Here is a 13,782-nt window from a genome sequence, read left to right on the forward strand (position 1 = left end):
CCATGTGGTTGCTGGGAATTGAACTCAGGACCTTTGGAAGAGCAGGCAATGCTCTTAACCTCTGAGCCATCTCTCTAGCCCCTGAAGAGCATTTTTGACATCACATGTAGAGATGCAGAGTCTGAAGTTTGCCCAGCTCGTTTTTGGTCTGGTTTTTACCAAGTATTTCCTCACTATGCTCCTTTCCCTGCATTTTGGAATGATAATGTATATGTGATCTGCTTTTTTTATTTGATTTTTACAGGGGGATTACAGTTAAGAGATTGTCATGTATCTCAGAGAAGACGTGGGACTTTGAAACAAGTTTGAGACTGTTACAGACTAAGGGGACTTTTAAAGTTGAACTGAATTTATTTTTCACATGATGATATGGCTAAAAGCCTTTGGGGGCCAGGGAGTGAAATGTGGTGGCTTGAGAGGGAGTGGCCCCTAAAGGGAGTGGCACTATTAGGTGTGGGCTTGTTGAGGAAGTGTGTCACTGGAGGGGCAGGCTTAGAGGTCTCATTTGCTCAATTGAGTCAAATTTGCGACTCTCAGTTGACCTTTTGCTGCCTTTCTGTAAAACAGGTAGCCAGCACCATGCATGCCTGCATGCCACCATGCTCCCTGTCATGATGATAATTGACTGAACCTCTGAAACTATAAGCAAGGCACCCCAATTAAATGTTTTCTTTATAAGAGTTGCTATGATTATAGTGTCTCTTCACAGCAACAAAAACCCTAACTAAGACACCGAGTAAGTGTGAGGGCAGTTGTTTTAAGAATATCTCAGAGCCTCAAAGAGATCTCTGGCTTCTTTACGTGTTACACCCCCAAGGCGTAAGGAAGACCTTCAAGTAGATAAGGATGTTGTCCTAAAAGTGGGATGGGTAGTACGCTCAGGACTTTCCTGGGGAAGCTTAGAAGCAGTACTCCTGGGAGAAGGCATCAAGGATTAATAAGAAATTTTCCATAAATTCATTATCCCCAAGTTACACAACTATGTATGCATGCAACCCATGAAGATCAAAAACAAGTGGCATAGCGGTCACCATGTGGCTCAGCTTGGCTGGATCTTTGTCGAGCAGCTGTGCCATCTTCATCAGATATGTCTGCACCTTACCTCATCAAAGAATATGATCTAGAGACCAAATCTATTAAATGTGTGGCTACTTTGAAACCAGCATAAAATCATATCTATAAACCATTTCCTCCCAATCTTGGAGTAGACTGATTTATATGTGGCATAAAATCATATCTATAAACCATTTCCTCCCAATCTTGGAGTAGACTGATTTATATGTGTCTATCAGCTTGTTAATTTTGTTCTTCAAAGGTTGTACATTTGTGGTGATGTTTTCTGGTCGGCTTTTCTATCTGTTCCTGAGCAGAGAGAATACAAGTAACTTTGGTGGAACTATGCTGGCACTTCGGGCCTGTGACTTCAGTAATCAGGAAGCCTTGAACTTGTATCAATCTTCCTGCCTGATTCCTCAGTGCTGAAATTACCAATATGCCTGACTCTGGAACCGATTTTCTTTACTCATAATTGCTTTTTGCTGGGTTACTGTAACATTTCTTGTAAACCTTCAATTTTTTTTTTAAAAAAGTGTTTATGTATGTATGTATTGTAGGCAGACTTTTCTTTCTCGCCTGCCAGTTCCCAAATAACCAACATAGAGATGTGATATTAATTATAAGTGGTTGGCCAATAGCTCAGGCTTGTTGTTAGTGAACTCTCACAATTTAAATTAATCCACTTAATATAAGTGGATTAATCCACTTAATCTACATTCTCTCATTCATCTTGCACATCCTGTTTTCTTTGTGCCTCACTACCGACTCCTCTTGACTCCCCACTTTTTCCCATTGTCCTTAGTCTGGTTTCCCCACCTAACCTCATCCTGTCCAGCTATTACAACTTCTTTATTAAAGCGTCACAGCGTAATTTTCACAGCGTAAAGAAATGTTCTACAGTGTATGGTATGTGCATGTGAATGCAGGTGCCCGTGGAGACCAGAGGTATTAGATGCCTTGGCCATGAAGTTACAGCTGATTGGAGAAGCCTGATGTGGGGTGCCAAGAACAGAACTCGGGTCTGGCTCAAGAGCAATAAACGCTCTTAACTACTGAGCCGTCTCTCAAGCTAAGCCCTCAATTGTGATTTTTTTCATATTCCCATATTTTTAAATAGTCCAAACAAACTATGGAGAAAGAGCCAGACACTACGACTTGGTATGTTGGCTATAATAGGGGCAGCAACTTGCATTAAACAAGAGCTCAACTCTGAACTCAAAAAAGCCAGCTAGAGATTTGTAGCCAACAGGGAAGAGCATGGTGGACATCAAGGAGGAGCTTTCTGCTAAAAGTATGTCACAGACTTAAGACATAGGGGTGGGGTTTAAAGAATTTGGTCACGTGTAGAGGGTGAGAGACTGTGCGCGTTTTTTGAGGCGAGTCAAAAAGTGGCCTCCAGAAGCCTCTCCAACATTTAGTTCAGGGGCCAGTCTTTGTCGTAGAAAACAGAAGAGTTACATCCTGAAGGAAAAAAACGGGTAGGAGACAAAGTGTAGAAGACAGACTACTGAGGAAAGAGGCCAAACGAAGACGCAGGTGGATGGAAGAGGGTAGCCAGGGGGTGAATGTGACACAGGGCACCATATGCAAGTACGATTATGTCAAGGTTTTAAGAAAAACACTGAAAAGACACACACGACCACCTTTATTTATTTACTTAGATAAGAACCAAACATTATAGTCTCTAGCCTATCTTTTTATCCTAAAATGCCACACGCTTCTCCAAGCTCCAGAGCGGCGGATGCAGCCGAAATTACCTGAGCATCCAAGAGTCGGTTGGTTTTCCACAGAGACAATCCTGTAGCCCTAAGTTAGAAGAGCGGTATGACAGGAAGCCCCTGTCTCCGGCTCACGGAGCGCCTCGAAGTCTCTAGAACATTACATTACTAGCTTACCTCTCATGCTCCCTCACGCAAGGGAGTGTCCAGGGTCCTCTTACTTTAGGCAAGGAAAGGTTCTAGAACCGGTTTCTTTAAGGAAACATATTTAAGGTGGTCAACCCTGCACGTGCATCAGAGGAACCACCCCTCGCCCGTAGCCCTCCAGCTGCGCCTGCGCCGTGGGTCACTTTGTCGAGGCCCATGGCCTGTGGGAAATGTAGTCCAGCGCGCCCGGCGTGGCTGCGTGAGCGGCCAGCCTCTGGTTTCTTCCGTGACTGGGGTGAGTGCGGAGCCTCGGGCTGGTGGTCGGCGAGCGGGGAGGCGGGGGCGTTCCCACTGGGAGCCCGGGGCTGTGGCCCGAGGGCGGGGCCGGCTGTACTGTGCAGCGCGCGGTTCTCCGCGCACACCGCGGGAGTCGCAGGTGCGCTGCTCACGCGGGCCCCAGGCCGCAGACCCCGGGACCGAGACCCCCGCTCGGCCCCTGCAGTACCCCGGAGGCAGTACCCTATCGGCTCTCTCGGGAGCTCTACCTAGCCGGACAGCCCTGGCCCGGTTCGCGCCGTGAATGCGTGGGGCACCCCTTCTCGGAAGGCAGGGAGGACGCGGGGCCGCAGTCGGGGGTCTTCGGCCTTTGTGTGCACCGCTGCCGGGCATCCACCCTCTGCCTGCAGGAGCAAAGGAAAGGCACAGAGTGGGTCCTGGCTAAGAGAGAATGTGCTCTCCAGAATTCTAAGTTCACTATTGGTCTCCTAGAAAATCCACGGGCAAAGTCATTCGAAATCTGTCCAAAACCCATGTGTTGTATTGCGTAAACATGTGTATATGTATAAATAGAAACATTTTACTTAAAAAAATAGGAATGTTGGTGACCTTCCTCCATTTGCCTTTACAAACGGAGTTACGAAATGCATCTTATAAGATGCTTGAAGTACTTTTAATCCATGGTGCCACCACCCAGTGAAGATAGAGAATGAATTTAAAGCACTAATGTTTAAGGGCAGTTAATATTGTCATTTTAATGGATGGGAGGAAAAGTAAGACTGAACGTTGCCGAATCTAATCCTCTCTTTGGACCTTTGTGTTTTTCTATTTTAATACTGTAAATGGTACAGAGTATCTGTTTATGTCATTCTTTTTGGATTGCCTCTTTCCACCAATCTTCAAGTAAAATTTCCAGGCCAGTGTTACATAAGACCTTTGGACACCTCCTGTCTTGTTCTTTACAGAAAGTAGCAATTTATAAAAATGGTTGCACTGGGGCTGGAGAGATGGCTCAGTGGTTAAGAGCATTGTCTGCTCTTCCAAAGGTCCTGAGTTCAATTCCCAGCAACCGCATAGTGGCTCACAACCATCTGTAAAGAGGGCTGATGCCCTCTTCTGGCCTTCAGGCATATACACAGACAGAATATTGTATATATAATAAATAAATATTTAAAAAAAAAAGAAAAAAAAGAAAAAAACGGTTGCACTGATAAGAGAGACTGATGGCCCCAACCAACGTGAAGTGTTAGTATTCTCTTAAGCCTTGGTGCAGGCCAGATGTGGTGGTATATGCCCTTAATCCCACAGAACAGGGAGATTCATTTGAGACCACCCTGCTCTACATAGAGTTCTGGGCTAGCCAAGGCTACATAGTGAGGTCCTGTCTCAAAAAAATATCCCACAGCTAAACTTCAGCCTTTTTTCATAACTTTTACATCTGTTATGAACAAACAGATTTCATAAATATTCACAAAAGTTAAGTATTCGTATAGTCATATAAAGCTTCCCTGTCTTCTTTTTGCATTTTCATATGTGTGTATGCATGTGTGTATGGGTACAGGGTGTACATGTGTCCAAATCCATATGAAGACCTGAAGTCAGTGTTGGGACTCATCCTTGGTCTTCCTTCAAGCCCACAGGCATTTCATCTTCTTGCTTGTACCCTCATCCTCATGCTTGCGCAGTAAATGCTACATCCACTGAGCCATGCCCAGGGCCACCTCCCTCCTCATCCACCTCCGCTGTGTTGCAATAACTAGAGAGACCTTCCTTTTCATCACATCATAAAGATGTTCATTTATAGTTGTTTATAGTGTGTGTGTGTGTGTGTGTGTGTGTGTGTGTGTGTGTGTGTGTGTGTAGTAGCATTTGGATTTGTTCCATTGTTCTTCCCTGTTGGTCTGTAATATCCATGAAGGTGGAGACTTTGCCTGTTGTATTTACGGCTGTACTCCCTATGACTTGGCATGCTGTTCTTCTCACAGTAGATGTTGACAAGATAGTTAATGTGTCAGAGGGCCTTCAGTAATACTATTGAGCTGACTGGTTTTCTGTCAACTTGACACAGGTTGGAGTTATCCAAAAAAGAATGAGCCTCAGTTGAGAAAATGCCTCCATAAGACCTGACTTTAGGCAGACAGAACAAGCCATAATGAGTGAACCAATAAACATTATTCTTCCATGGCCTCTGCATCACCTCCTGCATCCAGGTTCCTGCCCTGTTGGTCTTAACTTTCTTCAATAATGAACAGGGATAAGGAAGTGTAAGCCAAATAAATCCTTTCCTCCCCAAGTTTTGGTCATGATATCAGCACAATAGTAGTGACCCTAACTAAGACAATTGTGTTCTCATTAAAGCCATTTAAAATGAAAGGGGAAGAGGACTGAGAGATGCCTGGCTGGGTCAAAATGTAGCATGACTTCTAATTGGTCTTAATAACAAAAATCCTGAGTTAGATATAGGGGTAAATGCTGAAAGTTCTTAGTTCTGCCGAATCCTCAGACCAAATGGGCAATCCTGTCTCTAGGAATCCTCAGCCTGAATGCCATGAGTTCCTGTGTCCTCCCGCCTTAGATTCTTCTCTTCCCCCAGTCATCTGTCCCTTGTCTCTACCTCCCAAGTGCTGGGATCAGAGGTGTGAGCTTTATTTCTCTTTTAGATTGATTAAATCTCGCAGAGCCTAGGGTGGCCTTGAACTTGACGAGATCCATCTTCACCTGTCTTCTGAGTGCAGGGCTTAAAGGCTTAAAGGTGTACGCCACCACTGCCTGGCCTCTATGGCTAACTAGTGTGGCTAGCTCCACACTCTGATCTTAGGCAAGCTTTATTGGTTAGGTCACAAACAAAATACCACCGCATTTCTTCCGTGCCTCCTGTGCAAGCATGAAGACTTGAATTCAGATGACAACACCCATGTGTGAATCTAGGTATGGCTTTAGAGAAATGTGGAACCCCAGTGCTGGGGAGGTGAGTCACGGAGGCAGGAGGATTGCTGGAGTTTGCTGGCCACCAGCCAAACTCCCGATTCAGATACTCTGACTCCAGGAAATAGGCAGAGAGTAGTAAAGCCACCAAAAGTCGTCCTCTGACACCTACATACATACACACCCATATATGTGTGAACACACCGCACACACATATGCATACACAAACATGCACGTACGCTGTGGATGCACCACACGTGTGTGAATGCACCACACATATGTTTGGATACACCACACACTCAAACTTTTACCAACAACTGAAAAAATGAAAATTCCTTGCTAATTTAAAAATAAGCTAATGTAAGTTTTGTGCTGTAAAAGGTTAAAAGATTGTTTAACTTTCTTCTTGTGCCTGACAACTAACCTCTATGCCTGACTCCACTTCACAGTGTCTGGTAGCCACTACAGGACTCCTGCTTCATTAAAACCCACGTACAGAGCTGAAAATATCTGGTGTTTGCCTTCACTAGGACCCCTTAAATTTGTTTTTTCTGAGGCTGGAGAGGTGACTTAGCAGTGAAGAGCCCTTGCTGCTCTTGTAGAGAACCCAGCTCTGGTTCCCAGCACTCACAGATGACAGTTCCCGGGGATCCGGTACATCTCCCACCTTCTCCACACCAGACAGGGACGTGGGACACAGAACATAAATAAATCTTTTTTAAAAAGGATGTTTTACAACATGATTAACTAATCGATTTTCTATAATTAACTTTAAAATATTGTCATTGTGGTGCATATACTGTCTAGGAATGCATTAGGTGTGTAGATTCAGGTCAAGGAAGTAATAGCTTAGAATCCTGAGCCAACCTACCCATGAATATTCGTTTTTGTCTGAATACCTATGGAAGCTTAACGAAGCAAAGTTTATAGGTAAACTATTTAATTGTACTTATGCTGATACCTCACCCTTCTTATTTATTTGTAGGTATTTTATTTTGCCACAGGAGTGTCTCTCATGGCTTCCTTTCCCTCCCCCAGCTCCACCTCTAGAGACTATACATTCTCTAGGAAGGCCCCACAGGAAGGAGGACTCAGGCAATGGCTGTTTGGCCTCTGCCATTGGGAGCTCAGGTGAGACATCATTGTCTGATATCTTTTACTCCCATGATGTGAATGGACTTCATTACAAAGGACAGATGTATTGGAGTATTAGAGCATTGGGCCCCTTCAGCATCCTTCACCTCTGTGCTCATCTGACACTGGAGTTCTCAGTGGTACTCAAAGGCTGGGGAAGGAGCCCAAGTCCAAGGAAAGATGGATTGGTGTTTATAGGGCTTATGGACTACCCGGAGTCAGAAAAGCCTAGGAAAGGGGCAAGGGTGTGGTGAGGAGGGAGTCTGCCATCTCAAGATGCCTCAGGGGAGGGTCTGAACTCAGCTCTGCTTGTTTACGTCACTCACCCTTAGCCACTGCTCCATCTCCCAGCCCTCCCACAACCTCTTACACATTGTCACTGGGAGACCAGGCTTCTAACACTTGAGCCTTTGGGGTCAAACCACTTCAGGAGCCAAACCATAGCACTCCTATGGACCTTCTTTTCCTGTCTTATTTCCTGAGATGGTCAGTGTTAATTGTCACCTTGCCAGAATTTGGAATCCCCTGGTAGATGGGTTTGGGGGCATGCCATCTTGATTGGGTTGAGGCAAGAAGACTTTCCCCTAGTAGCTGGCACCATCCCCTGTCTGGGACCCTGGGCTGTGTATGTGGTTAGGGGGAGCCTGAGCCTCAGCATTCATCCCTCTCTGCTTCCCAATGTGTATATCATGTGACCAGCTGAGCTCTGCCATGCTTTTATCTCCTCTGCTTCCTGATTGTGGATGTCATGTGACCAGCTGAGCTCTGCCATGCATCCATCCCTCTCTGCTTCCTGATTGTGGATGTCATGTGACCAGCTGCTTCTTGCTCCTGCTACCTTGACTTTTGCAGGGTGATGGTTTGCGCCTTTGAACTGTGAGCCAAAGCTAACTCTTTCTCTTTCAAGTTGCTTTTGTCAGAGTATTTTACCACAGACAGGAAACCGCAGCAGTTCCCAATCCACTCCCTGTGTTATTTTTTCTGGCTCTCACGTCTGTTGTTTGCTGCACCTGTTTTGTTTTTCGGAATGTAGTTATGTTTTCCTCACATACACTGATACCATGTTTCTTCTGGCACTGCTTGGTCTTTTTTCAAGGCCTTATTGGCAAAAATCCCCTGTTAAGGAGGAATCTGTGGTTTCAGGACTCAGTGACATTCAAGGATGTGTCTGTGGACTTCACTTGGGCGGAGTGGATGCAGCTAGATTCTGTGCAGAGGAACCCGTATGGCAGACTGGTGCTGGAGAACTGCAGGAACCTGGTCTCCTGGGTGAGAACCCCCCTGCCCTTGCAACTCAACCTGATTCTTGCCACCTTTGCCCTTTAGCTGTCCGCCATATGGAATTCATGGGTTTGACTTGAAACCCCAGCTCCCGTGGGGCATTGTTTAGGATAGTCCCAAGGTGAAAAGTCTGTAGAGAATGGAAAAATGGAAATGGAGGAAATCAGAACTGTTCGGGGCTGGGTGTTGACTAAGTTCGGAACCCAAACTCGGTTTCTTTCCTCCCAAGCAGGACATCAACTTTCCATACCAGATGTGATCTCTGAGCCTGAACAAGGACTGAGCCTGAGAAAAGGAGACCTCCCAGGTTGCATCTTTCTGGGTAAGTGTCAGGATGCAGAGACTTGTAATGTAACATGGGTGTCCTACTAAGAGGACATGTGAGAGGGATCTTGAGGTCTCTGGAGGGACCCGCTCCCACAGGTGTGTACTGTATGAGGACAGTGCCACCATGCTGTTGAGACTCGTCCTCTGTTGCCATATCTATGTCCTGGTCTTGGAGGAGGGGTGGGTGCATCGTGAGGCTTGAGTCACTACACCTGTAGCATTCATGCTTTGCCTGGAACCTCTGTGCATTCGGAAATGTTTGCAACAACTGTTTCCTCTCTGTCTTCATCTGTGTTCAGTTAAATCCGTCACCAACTGAGACATCTCCTTTCACTATCTTTGTTCCCAGGCCTAACCAAATTCCTAGCTTCCTTCCCCTTGTTTGTGTAAACATTTGAGAGCTTTCTTTTCTGGCTGCCTAAATAGGCATTTTGAATAGTTTGCATATTTTTAAGAGTAAGAAATGACTGCAGTTTTGTTTGCATTTCTAGCAGCTTTGCATCTTACATATTCCATTTATCACTCCAAAATACCCCATCTGTGTCCTCCCTCCATTCATTCCCTGCCATACAGCTCTTAGTGCTTCATGCCTTGTCCCTGTCACAGCCGCACAGTCTCTTTGGGACGTTATCACTGACTTTTCTCTGCAGAAAACACCTTTTACATCTTGCTTTTTCTGTAATTCCAACCCCATTGTTTTAAAATGTACTTTTTTTTTAAGCTAAAGAGTGAGCAGGGGACCTAGAAATGGCTCAAATGGTGATGTGCTTTAAGCATGAGAACCCGAGTTCAACCCCCAGTGCCCACATAGAAACCAGGCCTATAGATTACAGACTGCACACACCTATAATCCAGCACTAAGGTGGCAGAGAAAGGAAGATCTCTGGAGTTCACTGGCCAGTAGTCTAGCTAAATTGGTGAGCTCTAGGTTCAGTGAGAGACCCTGTCAGAAAAGAAAGTAGAGAGTAGTAGAGAACCTATCTTTTAAAAAACAAGAATGTGTTACTGTATTGATGGTGATGTCTTACCAATATAAGTATCATGTTCTTTATTGGAAAATGCCCTCAGGAGTAGATGCTAGGTGCTCAGGGGTAGCGTGTCACACCATTGAGCTAAGAAGTGATCTAGCAAAGCCAGTATGGGTATCTAACACAGAGAAACAGAATAAATGTAGCCCAAGTATCTGCAGCCAGAGAATCTGGGTGAGGGTCAGATGTCGTCATTGTTCTCTCGCTTCTGTGGGTTCAGACTTTCAAAATTAATAAAAGCACCAGGGAAGCTGAGGAGAGACTGGCTGTTATCTGACTCCCACGCATGCCCCAGCCTCTCTCCCGGAACCCCCTGCAGACTTACAGGCGTCTATAATCTGACAGTTTGTCAAGGGAACAGGAAAACAGTTGCTCTGAGTCTTGGCATGCAAGTTACCCTGAATGCACATTCTGAAGAAAAAGGAGTTTTTATAACTTTTATAGGCATAGATAAAAGGATGTTATCAACAAACACATTCAGTGAATACCTTGGTTGGGGCCGTGCATAAGTGGCTAAGGCTAAGCAGGAAAGTTCTGGCTACTGAGCTGTGTTGGTATTGCATTGTGTTCTCGGTAAGGTGATCGAGGCACTGTATGGAGATGTTTCTTTGTGGTGCTAGAGATCAAGCCCCACCTCTCACCCGTAAGCAAGGGCTTTATCACTAAGCTTCATCCCCAGCCCCATGCTTTTGGTAATGATTTCCTACCCCACTTCTTTGTCTTCTTTCAGACTTTCTATCAGGAAGGATCCAAAAGCGTCTTCACATATTTATGATTGGAATGCACACACTATTTATTTGTCTTCCTGGGCGTCTGTCTGCCTGCTGGCATGCAGGCTCACTGAACTGTCATTACTGTGCTGACATTTCATTATATGCCTACCCAGAAAATGCTTGATAATATTTGTTGAGTATTGAATAATATTAGATGACATTAGTAGAACTTTTAAAGTCAGGTACAAATGTGGGTATGAGAATTGTAACCATATCTGTAGAATTCTTACCAGTGGAAATTGGAGAATTGTCAGGATAGAACCAAAAGTCAAAGATGTTCTCACACAGGTTACAGATGCATGCCCGGGATTGAGGAGGGAGCTGGCTCAAGGAAAAAAGAATACAGCAGTATTGATAAGAAAGGATAAATGCCTATGGTTTTATCCTTTCTTACTTTATAAACTGAGTGACCAAGAAGCCCCCGTGACCCAGTGCTAAGAGCATGTGCTGTACTCTGTGTGGAAGAATGCAGAAGCAAGTACAGCCTGACATTTCATCAGGGTTAGATGGAGGGAAAGAAAGAAAGAAAGAAGAGAAGAGCACCTCCACTGTGTTCTTCATGGGCATGGACCTGTATGATCCTGTAGAGAAACTGGGGAGCTAGGAAAGTGGAGAACAGGGTGGAGCCCAGGAAACAATGTTGCGTTGTGTAGACTTTGCTCTTTCCAGATTGCCTTGCGTATCACTGTCAGCCGTTATGTAGTGTCGTGTTAGCAGGTAGATGTCCATTGCACAGAGGTGTGTTTTGGTTTTCTGTACATATGTAGTAATGGCCATGTTCGGTTCTCAAGTCACATGGGTCTTTCCTGACTTTTGCAGGCCTGGCGCATTGTCTTTTGGCATCCTGTGTCCCTGGGAGGATCTTCTAGGCCAGTTGTTAAAGTTTGTAGGTAATCTTTTGTTTTTCTTTTTCTTAAGAATTAAGTCCTGAGAATTTGCATTTAAATTAGGCATCTAAATCTAATAAGGAATATATTTAATCTTAATAAGTTTTGTATAGTATTAAAATAATTTGAGTTTAAAACTTAGCATTTTGCAGAATAGCAAATACTTTGTTCTTTTTCTCAGTTGATTTTTGGAATATATATAAACAGGGATTTTTAAAGCATATATACTGTTTGACACAATGCATATTCTGTTAAACTGTTAATAAATTAATGCTTAACTCTTTTTCTTACATAAATAGTACACGTACCATCTAACAGATGAGGAGACTGGAACACAGAAAGGTTAAGAAACCTGCACAAGGTCACACAACTAATAGTGGTTGAAATTGGGGTTGGAGAGATGGCTCAGAGGTTAACAGCACTGTCTGCTCTTCCAGAGGTCCTGAGTTCAATTCCCGCAACCACACAGTAGCTCACAACCATCTGTAATGAGATCTGGTGCCTTCTTCTAGCATGCAGGCACACTTGGCAGACAGAATACTGTATACATAATAAATAAATTAAACTTTAAAAGAAATAGTGGTTGACTCGAGTACATCTTTAATAATTAAAACCCAAACAGATGTAGTCAAGTTGACAACCAAGATTAGCCATCACAAGGCCATCCTGTGTAATCCCAACACACAATCACATCTCCTTATGTCATGGCTAATTTCCAAATGAAAGCAATAACCAGGTCATAATTCCACCTAGCATGATATAACTATTCCATGTACAACTGTGAATGGATTATAGGTAGCAGTGTCCCCTGAGGAATGATTAGTCTTTTAGTGTCTCATAACTTAAATGCAATAACCATTAATATTATCTTAGTTGATATTACATGATTAAAAAAAGCAGGAATACAAATATCACTTAATATATATGTGTATATGCACAGACTCATTCTTTTGTTTGTTTGTTTTTGTGTTTTTACATCCCAACACAAACTCGTTCTTAACACAATAAGACAGAAACGCTCATGTCAATTAGAATTTCTTTCTGTCACGTGGCCTTAGATGGTATTCATAGCTACTTTCCTCTCCTACCCATTCTGTGTTTCTTCTGTCCCCAGCAGGTACCTCAGAAGGTCTTAAGTCTTGGTTCTTTTCTTGGAGGAGTGACCCATACTTTCATTCCCAAGAGTCTGGACCCTTTGTCATCCTGCCTGGATTGAGCTGTTGTAGTTTCCTATTGACTTCATAAGACCATGGTAGCACCAAGAGTTGCCCTAAAGGATCTCCTACATTCCAGACATAATCTTCTTTACCACTGTTGTGGAGAAACCATCCAATTTCTCCCAGGTGATCTGGATCAAACACTCCTCCTAACATTTATTCCTCTTTTATACCATGTTCAATGGAATATTTGTATCTCCTAGCAGGAGTGCTGCTTCATCTGGAACTTAAACCTCTAGGCCAGCAGAACTTGAGGTCATAATTGCAGGAAGAAAAAAAAAACATGAGGAGGGGAGTCACTAGGATTGATAGAGAGTAGAATTATTCCCATTTCCATCCCCTTGATTACTGGACCTGTGGATCCTAGCTGTGGGAGAAACTGTACCATATATTGGACACTGATTCAATGCATGTGTCATCTTCTGGAGAACTTGTCCCAGTCATCCAGGCTGCTGCGGCCTAATTGGCACTCTCAGTGTATCTTCAGAAGGCCGTTTCATCATTCTCTCAGGCCAGCTGCTTCAGGACGATGGAGAACAGGGTAAGATCAGCGGGCATGGGCCCACTGTTGCTCCTCTCTGGCTGTGAAATGAGTTCCTTGGTCGGAAGCAATGCTATATGGAACAACATGGCAGTGAAGAAAGCATTCTGTCAGTCTGCAGATGATAGCTGTGGCAGAAGCAGTCCATGCAGGAAAGGCAAACCCATAATCAGAATAAGTTATCTATTCCAGTATCTATTCTGTGTTGCGTGATGTCATTTTAGGCTCTCTGGCAGCAGGGAGGGACAGTTTCTGTGAACTGAACCTCAAACCTCCATTCAGAAGCATATTTATTGATTGTACACAAAGGTTGTGTTTGGGGTACAACAAGTTCCTCATACCAAAGCCCCTTCGATCTATTCTATATGTTCTCTGAAGGAAACCATCACAGCCTGCAACCTTGGTCCTTATTGTGTAGTGTTTGCAGTACCCAATAATGCAAGACCTCCAAGTGAGCCTCAATAGTCCTGTG

At 44.2% G+C, this 13,782-nt stretch overlaps 1 protein-coding gene across 6 annotated transcripts in view; it reads left to right on the forward strand.

The window, feature by feature from the left end:
- The window catches only part of LOC102001445 (zinc finger protein 354B), a 31,688-nt gene that overhangs the window by 13,756 nt on the left and 4,150 nt on the right, over window positions 1–13,782 (forward strand). The window contains exons 1-6 of one of the 6 annotated variants that reach the window (XM_026780168.1): window positions 3,151–3,216; window positions 7,108–7,253; window positions 8,400–8,525; window positions 8,770–8,859; window positions 11,485–11,555; window positions 12,667–13,310. The exons of 1 other annotated variant lie outside the window; for it this stretch is intronic. The gene's annotated coding sequence lies outside the window, so the exon portion shown is untranslated. Of the gene's footprint in view, window positions 1–3,145; window positions 3,217–7,107; window positions 7,254–8,399; window positions 8,526–8,766; window positions 8,860–11,484; window positions 11,556–12,666; window positions 13,311–13,782 lie in introns of those variants that run through there. 4 more of the 6 variants (XM_026780169.1, XM_005350143.2, XM_013347146.1 and 1 more) reach the window with 4 other exon arrangements.

The sequence above is a fragment of the Microtus ochrogaster genome, chromosome 7, assembly GCF_000317375.1.
Source record: "Microtus ochrogaster isolate Prairie Vole_2 chromosome 7, MicOch1.0, whole genome shotgun sequence".
NCBI lineage: Eukaryota > Metazoa > Chordata > Mammalia > Rodentia > Cricetidae > Microtus > Microtus ochrogaster.